Genomic DNA, 21,078 nt, shown 5'->3' on the forward strand with positions numbered 1-21,078 from the left:
AGCAGCACTTCTGGATGCCTAGTGAGAACCTCATGGAATATTGTGGTGGTGACAGAGCCAAATGAAAATAATGTTCTAAAATAAGTGATTGATGTGTGAGACTGCATTGAAGCAGCATCAGGAAGAAACAGATGCTGGGATAACAAAACCTACAAGTAGTGGGTGGGAGAGTAAAAAAGAGAAACAAAAGAACAGAAATTTCTTTGTGGAATACAAGAAAAAAGATAATTGATGGTGATATGCAAGGTGAAGGGAGAAAAAGGACAAGATGATTTGTAAATGCAACAAAAGTAGCATTAAGAATCTGCTACTCCCTGGGAACTAAATATGCCTTTTAGACATTAAGGATGCAAAAAGAAACAGAAGGAAGGAGACTGAGAAAAGAGTGAATTAAGTGCTATAAGATACCGTGATAAAATGGTTTAATCCTTAATTATACATATTCAAGAGTCGACGGGGTCATAAAGATCAGCAAAAAGTTTCCCTATGAAATTTAGGTGTGCCCCAACTGACTTACTTTAGCAGGTCAAAAGCTACTCACTTCTGTGGCATTTACAAGTGGAAGCTGAAGTTTGATCTTCATTAGGTTGAAACTGATGTCTTGCAGAAGAGATGAGCAGAACAGCAGGAGCTTTGCAGTGTCCTGATATCCCTGCGGTGGAGATATTCAGTAACATTTGCCTGAAAGTTCTTGGGACACTTCCAGCATGAAAAGGAGTGAGAACCCACCTTACAAGGAGATCAAGATGTGCAGGGATAAAAATGGGTCACTGAGATGTGACTTGGGCACCAGATTGCTGCCTAGAATAGGATGTCATGTAGAGGTCCTCAAGTGCACAGAATAATCTGTCTGTAGAGAACTTGAGTCCTGTGCTGGAAGAAGTGAAAAAACTTGTTAGAATACATGTGTTGACTTTTGACCCCTGTAAGTTTCATTTACAGTGGTGGGGAGTGAACACTGTTATCTGTAATCTCAAATAGTTGAGTGGATCACTTTATTTAGACTAGTCTGTAGGTTAAGAATTTATCTGAAAAAAGTAACAATTCAGCTTGTAACTGGATGGCACATTTTGGCAGAAAAAAAACCCAAAATCTTTTTTGTCAGAGCTGACAAGTAAGTTTTTCTTCAAAAATGTAGGGAAACAAGGCAAATTGTTTTCCAGTTCCCATCAATAGCTCAGCTGGATTATACAAAAGTTTTGTCAAAGATGTGTGAAAACTCAAATCATATAAAGGAAAGGAGAATATTTTTTTTTTGGTCATAATTTTTAGTAGGTCATTGGGCTGACTCAAGTTTATAGGCAATGGAAAATGCTATTTTGGCTCTGGTAGAATTTGCATCAATTTAAGTGACTAGATACCTTTAAGACATAAAGTGCCTGAAAAATCAGAGTATTGATAAAAGACCTGAAGCATTTACTGAAGCTTTCTTTGAGCTAAGGTGATATGTAATCCTTTGGCTTAAATTCTTCGGAAAGTCTTGGGATGATTGCAATAGATGCCACAAATACATAAGAAAAAGGAAATGTTGGTAATTTTACTAGACTTCAAATTTCAGTTAATTGTGTTCTGCTGCTAAGTTTTGGGTTTTTTTGTTTTTTGTACTGCTCTTTAAGTCTGAGACACTGTTACTGGAGTCTTTGGTACTATTTCTTCTCATGAGGAATAAGATTAATTATCCCAGTTGCATTGAAAAGAGCCCTTCAAATTGGTTGGTGTGACAAATCATGCCTTTGTGCAAATTCTTGAGATAATGCCTGTATGCCAGATTTTAGAGTCAAGAATCTGAAAATCAGGTTAATGAATTGGTATTTGTATATCTTTGGTCATTTGGGAATGCCTGAGGTTTTTGGGAGATACTGATATAACTTTCATAGTCTCTAGGCAAATGCTCCTGGTGTGCTGGGAGAAAAGAATGCTGTTGGGCTTGACAAAGCAGTTGAAAGATGTTAATTTGAGGGCTAAGTCTTGCAAGTATTTTATTTGTCTGAATTTGATTAATTAAAAAGTGGCTTGCAAAACCCATAAATATTAGATTTGGACGATATTTGGAAAAATTTTCTGCCTCGGGTTTAGTTAATTTTTTCTTGCCTTTTTTCCAAAAATGTTCTTTCTCTTAATTATTGAGATTTTAAAAAAGGAGAAATCAAACGCAAAACACATGCTGGTGATATTGCAAGGAGTGAGCTGGATCTATTTAAATGTCATGGAGACTTTTTCTGTCCTCGAGCCACAAAATATTTGAGCAAATAAATCACACTAACTCAGCTCAGCAAACCTGTGCTACCGTGGCACTGAGGCTGACACAAAGCAGGGTTTTGTAAAGATAAACATCAGTCTATCTGTGTCAGCCTCTGTGAACTCTCTCTACTCTGAGGTTGCTTTTCCACCCCAAAGACTTGGGAAATGTTTAAAATCTCTTGTGACTTGGAGTCACAATAGGAGCAGTTAGGAGTAACTAACCCTTCCCTTTCTTGTGAAGCTCTTGCAGCCCATCACTGGATAATCACATCTTTAGGGGAAGGGGGTCTGCCTGAAGTGGGATGTCCTGTGTGAGCTTTTTGTTGCTGTCTGGCCATTGCCTTGAGAGTGCTGCTCTAGCTGGGGCAGTTCAGCTGTGTTCATACAACTCTGCTGCAAGCTTTTATCCTCTGAATGTTGCTACAACTTTTTTCCCTTCCTTGGATTTAACAAATCATCTCATTTAAATGTTTCATTTAGGAGCTTTGTCATGTGGCAATGACACACTTCTGTGGCTTTATGGAGGAGAAATGCACTGTAGAAGAGAACCACAGTGTCAACAACACCCAATAAAACCGTAATCAGTACCCCATAATTACTGTACTCTTCATCCTAGCAATGATTGTGTTGTATTCCAGAACCTCAGGAAATGAAGCTTTCAATAATTCATTCTGGTTTGGGGCTTCCTTCTGAGATGAGAAAGCAGTTTCTAATTGCTGTGTGTGTCTATGGGATGGTTTCAGGTAGTAGGCTGTTCATCTCCAGTCAGCTGCTGTTCAGAGGGGGCACTACTGCCTGAAGGTAATAATTTGTTCTATGATCCTGTCCCAGTTCTTGTAGCTGGTGGTATTCAGCCTTTTCCTTCTCCACTTCTCACTCCGTGGCCACTGTCCCACTGTCCACCACTTCTCCCACCTCATCTCTCACCTCATCTCTCAGGTGCAATCCAGCAGGAAGGGATTCCTGCAGCAGAGTGGTACTGAAGGAATTTCCAAGGGCTTTCTGCAGCTTTCCTTTTGCGTTCTGAAGTGACAACCTTTCCTTCCAGACAGATAATAAAACCTTTTTACTTTGGACCTCTGCTTCTGCTTTCCAGTGTATGATTTGATAGTTGTCCTGATTAGAAAGAGAAATGCAAACCCTACAAACAAAAGCAATGGCTGGTGTTCTCCATTTGCTAGCTCTTTTGCCTGGGATGTTTCTACTCAGATGCTATCTAAAAATGGCTCTTTTTTTGTTACATCATCCAAGCTGATTCAGTTTCTCCTTGACTAGCTCAAGTCTGATTTTTCTCTGCTGCTTTTTCCATTATCACACTTTTATAAAGGGGGAAAGTACAGGGTCCATGGAGAATTTGAAAAAATACAATTTGAGAAATTGCTCTGCTTATTATCTCATCCTCATCTTTTGTTCTCTGAGTAGAAAAAGCTTTTCCCTGCCTCTTATATGTGGATATAAGAGTATGAAAATAAGTGCAGATACTTGATGTCAATTATAGTCATACTATTTAAATGCAAATTCTGTTTTTGCCAGGCTGATCCAATAAGATGAACAGAGGGCATTTATGTAAATAAGCATATTGTAATAAGACAATGAAGTATTTGTAATTTTGGTTGTTAGCATTTTCCTTTCTCCCAGAGGATGAGTTGACTCGGTTTTTAGGAACACAGGTGAGGGATGGGAGTGGCACTTGACATTCAGTGTTTGGGATAAAATCATATTGAGGCTGCAGACTGAAACAAATCAGGTTCATTAGAAACCCAGCAAAAGAAATGGCATGCAATTTCTCATTAGCAGGATGCAAATAGGAAAACTGTAGGGAAGCAATTTAATGTCAACCTTCAGAGACATGGAACATGATTTTTAAAGTATAATAAAACTTTACCTTTTTTAGAGTTGGGAGATTTTTTCCCCCCTTTTTGGATATTTATTGTTAACGTACCAACTAACAGCTGTATGAATTAAATTGTTCTTTTACACATTGCCTTTGTATGCCAAAAACACCTACTTTCACACCGGATGATAAAATTAGTTTTAACATAATTACACAAGTAATAAAATATCAAGAACCTTCAAATGTTGAGGTCTACTTTATTTGGACATAGTGCCCAAGCTCCCTCTGTAGTCAATGGAGACCATGAACTCCAGACAGACTTGGAGTGGAACAAATTTCTCTCAAGATGTGTTTTATATTTCCATAGACTATGGAAAGAATCTGGACTAGTTATTTAATTTAGATAACGATCAAATTAACATAGGAAGAGGAGCTGAATGCTAAAGGGCTTTGTAGCAGTTCTTGCTGCTGTGAGAGTCAGCATGCACGGAGCTGGGTTGTGTGGGCTTCCAGTGGCAGCAGCCTGGGATTCAGTTCTGTTGTGGTGGAATTCCCTCAGAAATTAGTAACTAAGGATCTGTTCAGCAGAAATAAGGAAATTTTGTTCTTTTATCTAAGGATGAATCAAGGCAGGAGACTGACTGTTGGTACCCTGTAAAATATTAGATTTAAACCACACTAAAAGGAGTCATTGATGTAATCTATTACTGTTATCCCAAGGCATATCACCTAATCCACCATACAGTACTTGAACCTTGCACTTTGCTTTTTTCAAAAACTTTGTTTTGCTCCTAGGCCCTTGAAAATGTATTGTAGCACCTTGGGGGAGGGAGGAATAATAGTAATTGCTGCTTAAAATCAATCATGATTTTGCATTATTTTATTTTGCAAGTATTTGGTACCTTGAATGTCACCACCCTGCATTGCCATGCTCCTGGAAACTGGTGATTGGCCTGAATTTTAATACAAACAGAATTTCAGATATTGCAGGCTGGACATAGCCTATAGGATCTCAAAGCTCTTTCGAAGTGGACCAATGTTAACAAAGTGAGTGATACAACTACAATAGTGGTGTCGTGTCCCTACACCTGGTTTAGCAGTGCCCTTGGACAGTTTATCAAGCTGGGGGTACCACTGCACTCTGGCCATTTACATAGCACACAACACTGCATTTGCAATGATTGGAGCACGACTCCAGAGATTGTTCCTGACAATGTGCAGTGTTAGACCCCTCAAACTGCAGGCTAGGACTTCACTGGCTTGTACTGACCTTCTGTATGTGCTCAATATATGAATGACCAAATGAATTACTTATATGACCAAATTCTTTTGATCTACCTCCCTTATAAAAAGAGTTTCCTTTATATTAGGACTATGATGCTTCAAAGGCACTGGTGTCTAGTACTGCTTTTCTCTCTTTGAAGTAGAAAATTTGCTCCAGGAGTTCTGTCTGGAGGTACAAGGCAGTACACTGGATTAAAAATATCCATTCATTTTGGGAAATGATGAATTTGAAGTAATTTTCACTGGTAGATTTGGATGTATCATGTGGCTGTAAAACCTCTTTCCCATCTCATTTGCTTAGTAGGTAAAGGCCAGGTTTTTTTTTTTTATTTTTAAATCTGTACGTAGAATGAGAACATAATGTATCTTTCTTTCTAACCCCTTAAAGAAAATTCTGAGAACTGAATAAGACTTAAAGTTCTGAAACTTTTTTCTACTTTGTTCTGAAAAGAGCTGTCTGATAGAATTTGCTACAGAAGTAGCAAGTAAATTTTACCATATTTCACTTATAGAAGCATGCTGATGGCTCAGTAGAGCTACAAAAGGAAAGTAATTTCTTCTAAACTACACAGAGATTTAGAATAATTGTTACACTGTCCTATTGTGTTAGATTCTATCTGCATTTTCTGTGATGGTATGCTGAATAAATAACTTCTAGAAAATAATCCATCTGGCAGTTCTGGCTCCCTACATCTCTTCCTGAAACATCTACTGCTATGTTGTCATTAGTTTTTCAAACTAATTACCAGAATTGTGCCATGAATGTTTACAGATAATTGAGAGTCTCTGTTGTAGACACAGGGGTGTTCTAGTTTTGTCATCTTCGTGATGTTTGAAATGTGCCTGGGAAGCCACAATTGTAGAAAAGAGTGTGCTATAAGAACATGTCAGGAAGATGATTGTGACCACTCTCTTGGAGCAAATGGATAAAGAGAACCCAAAAGTGCTTTGAGGGAACTTTTTTTTTCTGATGTTCACCAGCTGCTTCTCACAGATGACCTAGAAATGGAATCATTCCTCAGAACAGTGACAATGTTCTCACTGAACAAAATCTCATCTTATGATTTTAAATCCCTGGCTTTCCAAAGGCTTGTTATTACCACAAATTACTTCCTAGAATCTTGCTGTTTATGGAAAACCATGAATCTAACTTTGATCTAAACCTTTAATCTACTACTAGGGGAAGTTCTTGGACCCAGGTTAAGTAGTTTGTTTCTTGTATGACTTCACTGTAAGGTAAAAGTGGACAGTAAGAGGAAATCAAGATGTCAGTGCCTGTTTCTTACTGTCATGTTGCCCGCTCTTCCAGGGGTGGGAGTTGTGCCTTCAGGATTTAAAATACACGAGGATCCTAACAGCTGGGCAGAGAGATGCTGAAGAAAAGGTGAGTCCGTCTTCAAGGCTCTTTAAAGATTGGTTTGTGAGGGTTTAAAATATGCTTCACCCCAGTGCAAATCAATAGTACTGACCAGGGGAGACAAAGTATCCTACAAGACTTAAGGAACTGGCGGAGGGGTGGGTGGAAAACAAATTTGAGAGCAGTGATGGAGCTGTGAAGCAGGGTGGTGTTCTTTAACCAATGTTAAAGAACCTTCTTTCCTCTCTCTGCTGAAGTGGCTCCTATGAACTTCCATGTATCCATGTATCGATTGCAACTGTCAATGTTGATTACAAAAGAGTACTGACTATATTAAAAAGTTTCCAGTCCAGTTGGAAGCTGCCTGAAGTCAAGGCTTAAAAGGTGCCCAACCTTCCCATAGAATCTTTGAAGTGGGCAAAGGTTTAAAGCACTGTGTGAGTGGATGAACTGCAGAGCTGTCAGCCCTCCTGAAGATGACTGTGATAAAAGCAAAAATGGAATAACCGATCAAGGCTATTTTCCTGCAGCTGAGACCTGTCTGTCATATAGCTTCTGTATTTACTGTTGGAATTTTGTTCTAGCACAGTTTAGTTGACTGCTCATTCATTTCCTAAAAGGTTTTTATGGATGGTAAGCTTTGTTTTGATCTAGTTTTCTTTCTGAATCTTTTTACTATGCAGTTTTGACTCATGGGCCCCACTACTCTCATTTTATTGGCAGTAGGAAGCTTCCTAGAGAGGATTTGGGAGGAGGTATTTTTCATATTTAGCATGTGATGTGCACATTAGTAATTTGAGATAAGCTGGAGCTTGGCAATCAAAATCACCACCCTTTGCAAAGTTTTTGTCAGAAGGGCTCATGCTTTTCTTATAAAGATTAATTCTAATAAAACCAGGAGATGGAATGAGGACCCTTAAGAGAATTGTGTTTCAGTGGAGGCCAAATTAATTGTGAGTGTATTAGAAGAGGAGATATGAGTTGTGATATTAAAAACAGAATAAATGATGGTTAACTACTCAAAACTGTGCAACTTCCTTATTCTGCAGCATGCAAGGGAGATTTTTTTCCTCAATAGTTCAAACTTAACTCATCCATACCAGTGGTCTTGGAGCAACTACCATCTCCACAGCTGGTAGGACTCTCAGTGAGGGCTGAATAGAGCAAAGAGAGCTAATTTAGCTCAAAACCCTGGTAGCAGCTCTGTTGTTCAGGACTAGGAAAACTTTTAGTGAGCATCAGAGCATCGTAAATGGAAGGGAGGGATGATCTGCAGGTGGCAGATAACAAATGCATGGTGAGGGTAGCCTGCCAAATTGCTTCTTTGGCAGTGGTGAGAGGATGTCCATGTGCTGGTGACAGGCTGCAGAGCTGCCTGCTGCTTCCCATTCTGGGTCCAGGTCAGCTGGAGTTAGCCTTGGGTTCCCTGCACCAGTGTACCTTTATTTGGAAGCCCCATCTCTCTTGTGGGGCTTCCACTACTCATTTTCATAGGGTTCTAATAATAATGAGCTAAAGGTTATGGCAGCCTTGTTTTTTTTTATTTTTTACCCCCTCACTTTGGCCACACATGTCCACGCTCAGTTCAAATGTTCACAACTACAGAAGACATAACTATTTGATGTGCCAGATATGAGGCACATTAATGTTATCTGGAAGAGAGGCAGAGCAACACTGAATTAGTCATTTCCCATCAGTTTTTGCAGGAAGAAAATGGCAATGGATCTCTTCAATCAGTTTTATCCCCCAATTGGAAACAATTGTGAAATGTCAATGCCATCAGAAGGGTTTTGGGGGAACATTCCTTTTAGGTGTTGTGAGCTTGTAGCAGCAGAAAAAAGTCAGTTTTTTGAACAAAACTGGTTAACTTGCAGAGCATCAAAGGTCTCAGAACTGACAAGAGCAGGTGGATCACTGATCACAGGATCACTGACTTCACTTTCCATGCTGACATTGGAGCTCTGAAGTGGAATATGCTCAGGCCTTATGAACTTTCTTCACCCTCTCTAGATCTGGAACATTTTGTGCCTTTGACCATGAGCTCAAGTTCTTAACTCTAGCAGTAGTCCCCAGAAGGCGTGTGATGTGTGGGCCTTGAAGGATATTTTTGGAGCTGGAGGATTTCAACTTAAAGTCCTATTGCAGCTTTTTAGGGAAGCAGATGAAGTATTTAGTGTTTCATCCTGTTGCTTGAAGCTGTCAGCCCATGCTGCATTTCTTGGTTGATGTGAGATACAGCAGCTTTAAGATGCTGAGCTGTTGAGACTTTATGCCAAAATGTTTATCTTGCCTCAACTCTATTGCTCTTCTGGACTCTAACCTCTAACCTGTGCCCTGAGGTAGCTGGAAAGAATATTTGCAGTTCCCCATGACTGTTAAAGGATATGCCAGATCCTGGAACCTCTTCTCTCACATATGGCAGCTTTAAAGAGAAGGTGGTAAGACTGCAGTACTAGTCATGATAAGAAAAATATCTCAGATGTAAAGGAAAACAGAGGTATTATTAGAAGCAAAATCTAGGACATCTGGATTCAGTTTCTAGTTCCTGCAATTTATAACCATGCAGTCAGTTCTGTGGTTGTTTTGGTAAAATGGTGTATTCTCAGTAGCTGTGGTGTGCTTTGAGACTGCAGCAAAAAGACAAGGAATAAATCTGTAGTTGGCACAGTAATAGATGCAAGAAGTGAGTAACATGAGGCCAAAACTTCTGTCCTCTTCCTGTTTGCTGCAGCGAGGAAGATCCTGAAGTGTTTGTTCTGAAGGTGAGACTAGGCTTGCAGACACATGAGGAGTGACAAGCAGCAGGATTTTGCAGAAATGAGCCTTTTACAAGTTAATCCACTTTATCAGCAGTTTGCATGCTCATAGCTTAATGTTGTTTTCCTCTATATCTAGTGGAAACAGCTAGGAAATACTCTAGCACTCCATCAGCTGAAAGCAGCAGCCACACTTGTGCTAGTCTCTATTTGAAGTGAACTCTTATGTTAAAAAGTTCCTACCTAGTAATAATTCTGCTCAGTGTTTCCTCCCTGAAGTGGCAGCATCATTTAGTGTGTGAAAAAGAAAAGGTGAAAATTAACAGCCCATCTTGTTTGCCAACACTGTGTCTCTAACTTGCAGTTTACAGATCACTTATCAGACTTGAGAATAAGGCATAATTTTTTTGCAATAATGATTCAAACCACTTTCTAGGAAGATTAAAATATCTAAAAGGTGAGATTTTGTACTGCACAGATGAAGAATGCAAATTTTCCTGTGGAAATCCTTAACAATACTTACCTGTACCCTTAGAAACAAAATGCTTTTGGAATTCAAGCTATGGTGGCAAGGACATTGAGAAGAGTCATTGATTCCAAGGTGGATTTTATTTTTTGCTTCTAGCACATGGCCTAATCAGAATGTCAACTTCTAAATGCAGTAATTTTGGTGAAGCAATTTTGGTTTATAAGCCAAGGTAAACGGAATTGAAAGAGCTGACAATGTGAGTCAGAATGACTGACTACTGCAAGTGAATTTTTCTGAGCATTTGATCATATATTTCACTCATGGTCTATGAATGTGTTTCTTAGTACTTGGTGCTGTTGCCATGTGAGATGCAGAGGCAGTTCAAAACTTTATATGCCGGCAAGTGCTTACTTCTCTGGCAAGTATGCCACTGAAAAGATTCAAATGTCTTCACACATCTGACTTGGAGATTGGGATGAAGGTGTTAGTGAGTGGTTCCTTCTGCAGATACTAGAGATTTGGTCTGACCATTAGAATATTTCTTGTATTTTATTAAGGGACAGTTCTGACAGCAAACAGCTTGTACAGCTCACAGAAAAACAAGTTCTGGAATTACCTTTGTGGGGAGCATACTGATACAAAGCCCCAAGGCAGATGTGCCTCACCAGAAGATGTTTACTGAGGACTTGCTGTGCCTCCCAGGGCCTCATTTTTCTTGTACTAACACTGTGGCCTTGCTGCTAAGTAGAAATTGTGACCAGCAACAAGAGGTGATATGAAATTAATGGTAGTAACATAGACATAAGTTGCTGCTTTCATGTGAGTGCACCAAAAATTTCTGTCAAGGGCTTTTAATTTTAATTGTACTAGTGTTGAGTGGCTGTATTAAAATTGCCACTTCACTTAGAGTTCCTTCAATATTTGGTATGTTTAAAAATGAGTACAGAACACACTTCTTTCTAGAAAAATGTATTGTGGCTTTAGCTGGGTAAAAGAAAACTGTTTCTAATGTATTAGATTGTTAATGGGCTGTGTCAGACTTGTGGAAAGTAATGTGCAGAACCAAACTCATATGTTGGTTGAACTTGGACTCCAGTAAAGATACTTTGAGTAGATTTCTGTGGTATGATTGAAATGTTTACAAACAAAATTCCTTATATGCTTTTTGACATATTTCTACAGTTCAGAGATTTTACTTAAGTCTATTTACTAAAGCTGTTCTTTGGCTGTGCTTGGGTGTTTTGTTGTTTCATTGATCTTGGGCTTCTGGGTCTGTAGAGAAGTTACTGGAGGGTGTTCTGATATTTTTTAAAAAAATCTCCTGTGCTGCTAAAAATTCCTGTCTTGTGGGAAGATGGGGGAAATAAAGGAAAACCCCAATAACTTCCAAAGTTTTACTTTAATCCTATAAATGACTGCTGGCTGACTGGAAAAGCTACTGGAGCTATGAAGTACCTGCCCAGCCTATGGCTGTGCTGGCAGCTGGACCTTACTAAAAAGTCACTTCTCTAGTGTCATTGGAAAGAAGCCTTGAAGCATGAGATAGCTGGGAGCTCTAGGAGAGAATGAATTTGTGTTGCCAAATGCCATTCTGAGGAAAATGTTTGGAGAACTTCTGCTGGAAAAAATTCAGTCCCTTTTTGGTTTTTCTCCAAAGCGACCTACGAGTTTTTTAAAAAAAATAAGTGACATTTGAACAAAACACCTTGGTCTTGTAAAACATCATATCCTACTTCAATTTTAAGTCTTTTAAGATACTTGTAAGGGCAACTAAATGGAAGTGTAGAGTTTATGCAGACAGTATTCCTAGGAAAAAAAGGTTTTTTTTTTTTATTCCTGTGCACTCTACCTGATGTAAATTAGCCTCTTCTGTACCATAACTCACAGTTTCTCTGGACTGTGTAAACTTGCATAGGAGCTGTGAAGGTTCCAGATATTTGTAGCAATGCTGTTATGATAATTTTGCACATCATTATTGATTCCGCTGTAAGAATGTGGGTTAGTGCTTATTCCTCACCACCATTATACAATCGCAGGCAAACACAATCTGTGGGCATTAATTAGATATGTGCTTTTCTGAACACTTTTAGTAATCAGGGATGAAAGCTGGCATTTCACTCCTGATCTGATTCTGAATGCTCATTTCCTTTAATAAACTAAATTACTCCCATCTAATGCAGCTCTTTTCCAAACACTCCTTCAGTGAGAAGGAACTGGACAATCAAACATCCAAGTAGATGAATTACTGTTTCAGAGCTGCTTAACACAATGTCTTCTATATTTTCTTTCTGCTTGACACGGCTACTGCATCCATTGGAGTGACAGCCAGGTGGATGGCAGGAGTTTGGGGTTGGGAGAAGGCAGAATAAAAAAATCTATTTGCCCTGCTCTCTCTATCCTGACAGGGATAGGAAATTACATTGTCCTGGTTTCAGCTGGGATAGAGTTAATTCTCCTCAGATTTATTTATTAATGGATTTATCACCCTTATTTGTTCCTTTGTAGAGTATTGGAGGTGTGTACAACATTGCTCAATAGGTGGGAAAGGGCCAAGAAAACATGTACTCACTACAGACCTTATAATTTAGAAACAAATTGTGCACTCACAACACAGTGCACTTCATTAAGTTGTCTTATTGGTCTAATAATTGCTTGTCTAATAAATGAGCTTGCTTTCTATGTTAGAGTTGTGTTCTTTGAATACTGACCTCATTCTTTTGTCTTTGCCTTTTGTTAAGTATAGTGTGCAGGGTTTGTCTTTTGTGCTCATACAATGCTGAGTGACAGCTCTCCTTCCTGAGCATGCATCTCTATTGCCTTTGCCAGAGATAAATAGTAAAGAAAATTACATTTCCCATCATAAAGATGCATTGGCTAATTTGGAGATAATTTTGAGAAGTACCTATCTCATATTTGCAAGATTAATTAAATATTATCTCCAAATAAGTAACTGTGTCTAGTACATAAGATCCAGTTGCAGATCAAGGTCTCTGCAACCATGGTTTTCTAAACCCTGCCCAGTTGTACTGAAACTAAGCCTGACAGTTGTTGAATTACATTTGCTATGCTATATATTTTCTGTATTGCTACAGAAAATATATCTCCAGGGATGGGCAAAATTTTATGCATTGTTTCTACAGCTCTCTAAACTGCTTCTGTTGATTTTAGGATAACCAAGAAAGGAAACCTTAAAGGAAACAAAGCTGCCTGCCTAGCAAACAAAGGAAAGCAACTGGATCACTTTCTGTTCACATTCCTGGTTTTACTGGCTGTCCAGTAAAGGTCTTGCAAAATTCTGTTATTGCTTAAAGGCACAGGAAACTTTGTGAAAAGTGTGTGCAGCACGGTGCAGGCACCACAACAATGATGTTCATGAACCTGGAGACCACAAGAAAAGAAGCTTTGCTCTGTGCCATAGGATGAATGCATGGACAGAGGAGAGACTGCTCTGGTTTGGCTACGCCCATGTTTAGAAGGAGCATTTTTGTGAAGAACTTTGCTTGTATCTTGCTAAGAAACATCAGAAAAGGCTAGCAAAATCAGGCAGAATCCCTTGTGGGAGACCCTGATGAAATGGCTTAAGTAAGGGTAAAAAGCAGGAGAGCTTTGTGCTGCTCACTGTGATTTCAAGTGGACAACTTGTGGATCTTTCTTGATCTATCTTTGTGTTCAGACCATCTGTGCAATAGCAATCTGCCTGCTTGGATTCTCCTCTCCTCACAAGAGGAGGACCCAAACCTCAGACTGCAGCTAGAAATCAGTGCATTTTTCTTGCTGCTTGTCACCTATTGTAAGACAATGTTGTGTTCGATGCCTTCAAACTTATTCCAGGGGACTGCTTTGAGAGGATTAACAGAAGGAGTAAAACATGGATTTGGAGCTTATGAGAAAGTAGCAGTTAGGTTTTGGTGAGCCATTTTTAAGCATTTGCTGTGTAACACATCCCAAATCGTCTGAATAGTTACTCATCTAATATTTTAATAAGAAAAAAATGCTGGGCAGCATTAAGCATTTAACAAGAGAGGGGAAGCCTCAGTAGCCAGCAGAAGCCTGGTAACTTGAGCACAACCCTATTTACCACAGCTGTTTGAACTGCAGACTGATGTGAGTTAATTAGTGCTCGAGCAGAAGATGTTTGTGCTGTGAAACAAGACTGGAGCATGTGGCTCCTTAATGAAGCTGTGGTATCCATCATGGACAAAGTGCTCAACAGACAGCAATTTGCTGGTTCAGGGACTCTGTAAACTGCTGCTCATCTACTCCTTTCCTGCTGCCACAGCTGATTTTGCTCATGTGTCTCAGGTTAATTTTGCATGTGTCTCAGGGCAGCAGCATTTCAGATACCTGTATAAATTGATCAGAATGTATAGGGCAGCAAGGCAGAGCTCACAGAAATGAAGGACATCAAAAGAGAGGTTTTGGGTAACTAGAAACCAGTGCTTTGTAGTGCCTCTGTATCATTCTGAAACCTGGTGCATTTGACCTCCTTGAACACCCTTTGGGGAAGGAGCAGCTCCGTGTCAGCACAGCTCTGCTGCACCCTGCCCCTGGAGGAGCTTTTGAGGAAGAGCCAAACCAGAGCACAGGTGGGCAGCTCCCAGCTGAAGCCTTGAGCCATGAAATACTTGCTGCATGCCACAACTTCACCGGCATCTGTAGAAAGTGGTGCAGTGAGGAGCCAACTGAAATGGTGTTGGCACATGTGTTCCTAGGCTTCTCTCTCAGCTACTGCAAAAATCTGGTTCATGGTGGGAGCTTCATGTCTTGGGATGGTCTAAAGAGATGGTGGAGCCTTAGTGATTGCTGAAACAGAGCTACTGGTACTTGATCTAGTAAATTCTTGAGGTATTAATGGGGGATGTTGTACCAAAAACTTGATAATTCAGATAAAGCTCTTTCTTTCAAACAGTTATTGAAAAACGATATTTTTAATTGCTACTGAGTAGTCAGCATTTGTATTTCCTGCTACTGCCAGTGGCTAGATCAGACACACAGTTTCAGAAGCCTAGACTCACTAGGCATATAACTACTCTTTTGTCTACTTCACTGAAATTTTTCCAGTGAAGTGTGTGAATCTCCACATACCAGAAGTAATTCTATCACTAGAGAGTTTGACCTTTCCACTGCAAGTGAAGCACCTGAAATCCAGCTAAATAATGTCCTTAAGGGATAGTAGATTGAATTTCAATTGTTTAAGATTTTTTTGGTGTCTGCTCAACAGGTTAGGCAGCTGGGTATAAAATGGGAACTGGACATTAGAGATAATGGAATTCAAACTTTATGTCCAATGCTCCTCTTTGTTCCTCTGAAATTTGCTGATGTAGATTATTAAAATTCCTGCTCCTTTAAGGGAGGTTTTCCTCATCCTGTTCCTGGCATTGATGCTTCCTTCCTGGCTGAGGGGTTTTTGGTGTCACTGCATATTCAGAACAAGATGTGAAAGATGCTTTTTAAACTAAAGTGTCCCCAAACAGGGACACCTTTGAAAGCACTGGAGAATGTGTTTCTACCTGTCTTTGGTCTTCAGTTTCTATCAGTGCAGAATTAAGTTTAGGATTTGTTTCTGGGGAGAGATTCAAGAGGAAGATGGAAGAACATCCCTTGCTCCATATACAACAGATGTAATTGCATCATGCAATTCGCTAGTGAGAAGTGTTTCCTTTATGAAGGTAATGAAATACCCCACAGAGAACAGAGCAGGCATCTGCTTGACTGTGTTGGTTCAGCTTTCTGCTTCTGAGTGGCAGAACACCTCAGCAGTTGCTCTGAAGTTATGCAAGAAATCATTTTGGGATTGAATGGCATTGATCTCCTCCCCAAAGCCAAACTGAAACCTTAATACACCACTGCTCTGTAGACTTCATAGTAGATTAAGTCAAATATTTAGACTGGGTTGTGTCAGCAAATACCTTCCCAGCTGGAAGTGCGTGCTGTGCCTGTCTGAGAAATTAAGTTTTCTCTAGGGATCCTGGTGGTTCTGCCCCTGCTGAAAGTTTTGGCTGTTGAACCCTGTGGTGCCTCTCATGGGATCAGGGCTGGAAGCTGAGCTTTTATTCACTGGTCAGAGCAATGGTGGATGAGTAGTACCTTGCATCTGTGAAGTGCTGGAGCATTTATTTTTTCAGATTGTTTCTGATGGGAATGCTGTATGAGGAAAAGAAAAGCACCGAACTCTAGATGTCCAATATTTTATTCATTCATGATAAACATGTTTTTGGTCTCCTTAGAAAAACTGAAAAACCAATTACTTTTAAGCTTGGTTGTTCTCATAGAAAAGCACAGTAGGAGCTGGAAATATACTAATTTGTAACAAGCTTCATGCTGTCATGTGAAATTTAGCAGTCTGGTTCCAGCACTGAAAATTTCTGGAATGTAGTTATTCCCTGAATGCTACTTGGTAGTTTAAGGAAAAGTTATACAAACAAGATTATACTATCTAAAAATTCAGAAGGTGCTTGTAACTCTTCATTTAAGATCTGTTACACTTCTGTAGGGCCTATTTCTTTTATGCTTGTTGCAATTTGAAAAGATTTTCTGGGAAAACAGGAAAACATTTATTTTAAACAGCCTCTTCTTTCAGCATTTAAACTGCCTAATACTCACAGAAACATGTTTTTAAATGTGACTGAAAGTTATTACACTGTTTGTAGCTATTATATCTGTGCTGGTGAAGGCAAAGGTATCAAACAGGATAAAAAGTGAAACTTGCACACACTGTTTTTTGTTGTCCAAACTAAGAGAAAATATACACAATGAAAAAAACCCAAGCAAACAAACCTGCTTTTAAACACCAAGCCTGTTGTCATACGAGTGCTTTATTTTAAACTAACACTGATTCTTTGAAGCTTTGGAAGTAATTCAAGGAGTCTGAGGCTTAGACAAAGATGAAGCCCACACAAACCTGTTCAGCTGAAGTTCAGTGTCTCTACAAGAGCTAAAAATTGGAAAGCAGTTTGAATCTAATACTTGTTAAATTGAGAGTTCACTGGCATGTTTTTAAACAACACAACCCATTCTGTGTTCTCTTTAAATGTGTTCACTGAGGAGTCACTGAACATGTGTTTGGGTGGAAATTGAATCTGTGTAGGTATCTGGCTAATTGATCTGTGGATGCTAAAAGTAGTTAAGTGTTGAGGTGCAGAGAGCACAGAGTTCATTTCTACAGGAGGAAATGAGATGTTCTCAGTGCTGAGAAAAGCACTGCTTTTTCTGGTACTGCTTGCAATTAACTTGAATCACACCTTTGTGTTAAGTGGTAATGAGGAGCATGGTCAGAAAATCTGGTTCAAAGGGGAAAGCTGTCTTTGTTCTGCACCAGCATTACTCACGAAAAGTGCAGGAATATTTGAAGAGGTTGGGTGAGGGCAGTATTTTTTTGCTGAAGAAACAGAAGAGGTGTTGTGATAAAGTGGGGTTGGATGTTTAGATTAAGCAAAGAAGAGAAAACACACTCCCTATGGCTAAGTTTGGAGGCAAGAGGGGGAGACTGTGGAAAATGGCTTAACTCCAGGATCTCAAGATGAACAGGACCATACTGTCAGCTGCACTTAATCTTATATACCAAAAAGAGTTGGAATTTGCAGCAAGAAACTCATGGGGAAAGGAAGGTTTAACTCTCCATCTGTGCAGACGTGATCCCAGAGCTCCTGCCCTGGGGTGTGATGCTGGTGGGTGGGTGAGAGGACTGCTGAGTTTGTGCCAGTGAGCAAGATCTTTAGATAACTGCCTCCCCACAGGTTAGAGAAGGGCTTGGAACAGAGAAGGTGTTCACCCACCTGCTGGCCTTGTTTGTCTGCACCACTGTCATGCTCATCTGAGCTGTGCTGGGTGCACAGATGGAAAGGGACAATCCCCAAATTGCTTCCCACTGACAGCAGGCTCTTGGGTCTTTCTGCAGCTGAGAGTATGGGAGGGCATTGCTTATCTTAGCTGCTGATTTCAGTGGATTTTCCTCCTTAAGAGGATTACTCTGGTCCTTGGTGGTGTTTGTTTCTCCTTCCACTTGTCTGAATTTAATCAATGGAAATTACAAAGTAATATTTCCTACTGAGCCACAGGGCATAATGTGCCTTACCATGAGATGGGGGAGTTGGCTTGCTCTTAGGGTCAGAAGAGACACAGTTTATTCATCAGGCTACTTAAATTGGTTGTACTTAAATGCACAGAATTTTGGGGTGGTGTCTGCACATAATCACCTTCTTTAAGTCACTCCTCAGTGTGGGAGAGAATGTGATAATTTGAAAATTAATGTGCTTTTGTCTAAACAGACCTACAATCCTTGCTCTTTCACCTTCAAACACCTTTGTGTAGTAGCAGATTGAAAGACCATTTCTGGCAATTATAGTTACACAGAATAAATCTGCTGAGATAAAGGTCTAAGACAATGAGAAACAATGATGAGGATGTGCATTATGCTCCTGTTACATGCTCACTGAATGGGAAACATTCCAGTGAGTATCACTATGGATTCTTGGCTCTCAACCTGGATGAAAATTTTGGAAGGAAGGCGGAAGATTGTGGTTTTGCAAAGTACCTGTTTGAAGATGTAATTTCAAGATAAGTAAAATAAATTATTGTAATGAATATTTGAACAGGAGACATTTATTGCAATCACTGTGAAAAGGAAGAAAAGAAAATGCTGAACCTTCCAGGAGAGTTCTCAGTTCTCCAGTTTATGCCTTTTGGCATCCATTATTCATGGGGTGTCCTACATTCACTCTTCCTGCAAACTGTATTCACTCGTTCCTCTTCCCTTGTGCTGCATTCCAAATTTGGCTGGTTTGTTTTTGTTTTTTTTTTTTTTTCCCTGAGGTGCTGTCATGGCATGTACAGTACATAAGGCTAGAAAACTTGGGAAATATAATTGACCTCTATGAATTATTTACAGAAAGGCCCAAAACTCACTAACTCAGAGCAAAGAGGAATGGGGAAGAATATAGGTGTGTTGTAGAGTGATTGAGGAAACCCTGACTAGTGTTTATTAATTTATTAGAATCCACCTTCACTGATGAGATGCTGTCTAGACTGCTCAGATCTGTTCCCTCCTACAAGTTCTCTGAGCTTGGGGAAGTCACTTCACTGTCATGCAGTGAGGAGAAGTGTCCCTCAGGGTCTGCAGTGTGACTGAGACCTTTCATGCCTTTGTCAATGTCATGGTGGGAACAAATGCACCTGCAGTAAATTTGGACAAGCTCCAGCAGTGGACCCTGGGCACCTCAGGAGGTTCAGCAAGGCCAAATCCAATGTCCTACGCCTGTGTCAGGGCAATCCCTGGTTATCAATGCAGGATGAGCAGATGGAGGGCAGCCCTGCCCAGAAGGACTTGGGGGTGCTGGTGGAGGAGAGGCTGGACACGAGCTGGCTATGTGCACTCACAGCCCAGAAAGTTCACTGTGTCCTGGGCTACATTAAAAGAAGAGTGGCCAGCAGGGTGAGAGAGGTGATTCTGCTGCTCCTCTCTGCTCTGGTGAGACCCTGGAGTGCTGCATCCAGCTCCTGGATCCTCAGCACAGGAAAGATATGGATCTGTTAGAGTGGGTCCAGAGGAGGACCATGAAAATGGTCAGACATGGACTGCCTTTCCTATAAAGATAAGCTGTGAGAGTTGGGGCTGTTGAGTCTGGAGAAGTGAAGCCTCTGGGAAGAGCCTTATTGCAGCCTTTCAATTCCTTAATGTGCTTATAAGAAAGATGGGGACATGTTTTTAGTTTTACCTTTGTAATAAGATGAGGGGTAAATAATGACTTTAAGGGTAGATTCAGGCTAGATGCAAGGAACAATTTTTTTACATGGGAAGTGATGAAGCACTGGAACAGGTTGCTAAAAAAGGTAGTAGATGACCCTGGAAACATTCAAGGGCAGGCTGGATAGGGCTTTGAGTAACCTGATCTAGTTCAAGATGTCCCTGCTTGTTGCAGGGGAATTGGTCTATATGATCTTTAAAGGTCCCTTCCAACCCAAACTCTTTAATGATTCTATTTTATTTAAGGTGACCTGAAGAAGAAACTGTCATTGAAACAATGGGCATGTGGTCTTGCTAGCATAAATGCATTTACTGGCTTCCCAGGGCATTTACAAATTATATGTCCTGTCTAGTTCTTACTAGATGACCATTTCTGGAAATAGCTTTCTGGACTTGATGCTAGGAATCCAAGCCCTTGGTTTATAATGCTTGACTGGCCCTGCCTTGTTGCCTTGAATGCACTCTAAAACAGGAGAAGGTGCTGAGCTCAGCTGCTTGCAGCTCAGTACTGTCTTCAGATGGAAGCACTGATGTGTCCATGCACATGGGCACTGACAAAGAAAGGCAGAGATCCTTGAAATCTGGTGGATGCTCACTGTCATTATCACTTCTGTTGCTGCCTCTAAGACCAGAAGTAATGTTGATATTTGACATAGCAATTGTTTATTTTTTAATGTTAAGTTTCACCTTTAATGTCTCATGATAGCCTGTGTCTATAGCAAGCATCTCTGTGCTACAAATTTTAATGTCTATCACTAATGCTTTTTGAGGCATTTGTCCTATTCCTCTGGATATTTTTTATTGTAGAGGTGTTATCTGGAATGGTTAGCACACTGATTTGATAAAATTTAATACATGCTCTCTTCTGACTGATTGTTGTTGTCACTCTCTACATGTTTGCAGTTCCTTCAAAGGCACAGCCCTCTGAAATCTGCCAGGCAGTGCCTAGAGCTTCTGGCTGCTGACTGCCAGCTTTCATCAGCAGTGAGTGGAGAGAAAGCTGCCCTTTCCCAAATCACTTTACTTGCACTCCTGTTGCTTATATAATTTGTTTCTCTTACGTGTTGATCTCTCTCTGGTGATCAGAGAGCCAGAAAAGCCTGTACTGCTCACTCCAGTCACTGTTCTGTGAACTGCTGAGTGCTCCAGGTCTGAACACACAACAAGCACCAAAGATTTCCTTTGCTTCCTCGCCTTTCTCTTTCACATAGCTATGTTCTAAGGGTTAGAGAATCCCTTTAGTCTAAAGAGAAAGGAGGTTTAAGTATATTCTCCCTAATACAAATGCAGTGATGTTTATGGGTATCTGTGGAACAGTGGTCTTAACAATTTTGATCCAGATTTGTGTGTCCTGGAGTCCAACAGCTATATTTTTCCCACATAAAACCCCACAAA

This window comes from Pyrgilauda ruficollis, unplaced genomic scaffold, assembly GCF_017590135.1.
Source record: "Pyrgilauda ruficollis isolate IOZ18807 unplaced genomic scaffold, ASM1759013v1 scaffold15, whole genome shotgun sequence".
In the NCBI taxonomy this organism is placed as follows: Eukaryota; Metazoa; Chordata; class Aves; order Passeriformes; family Passeridae; genus Pyrgilauda; species Pyrgilauda ruficollis.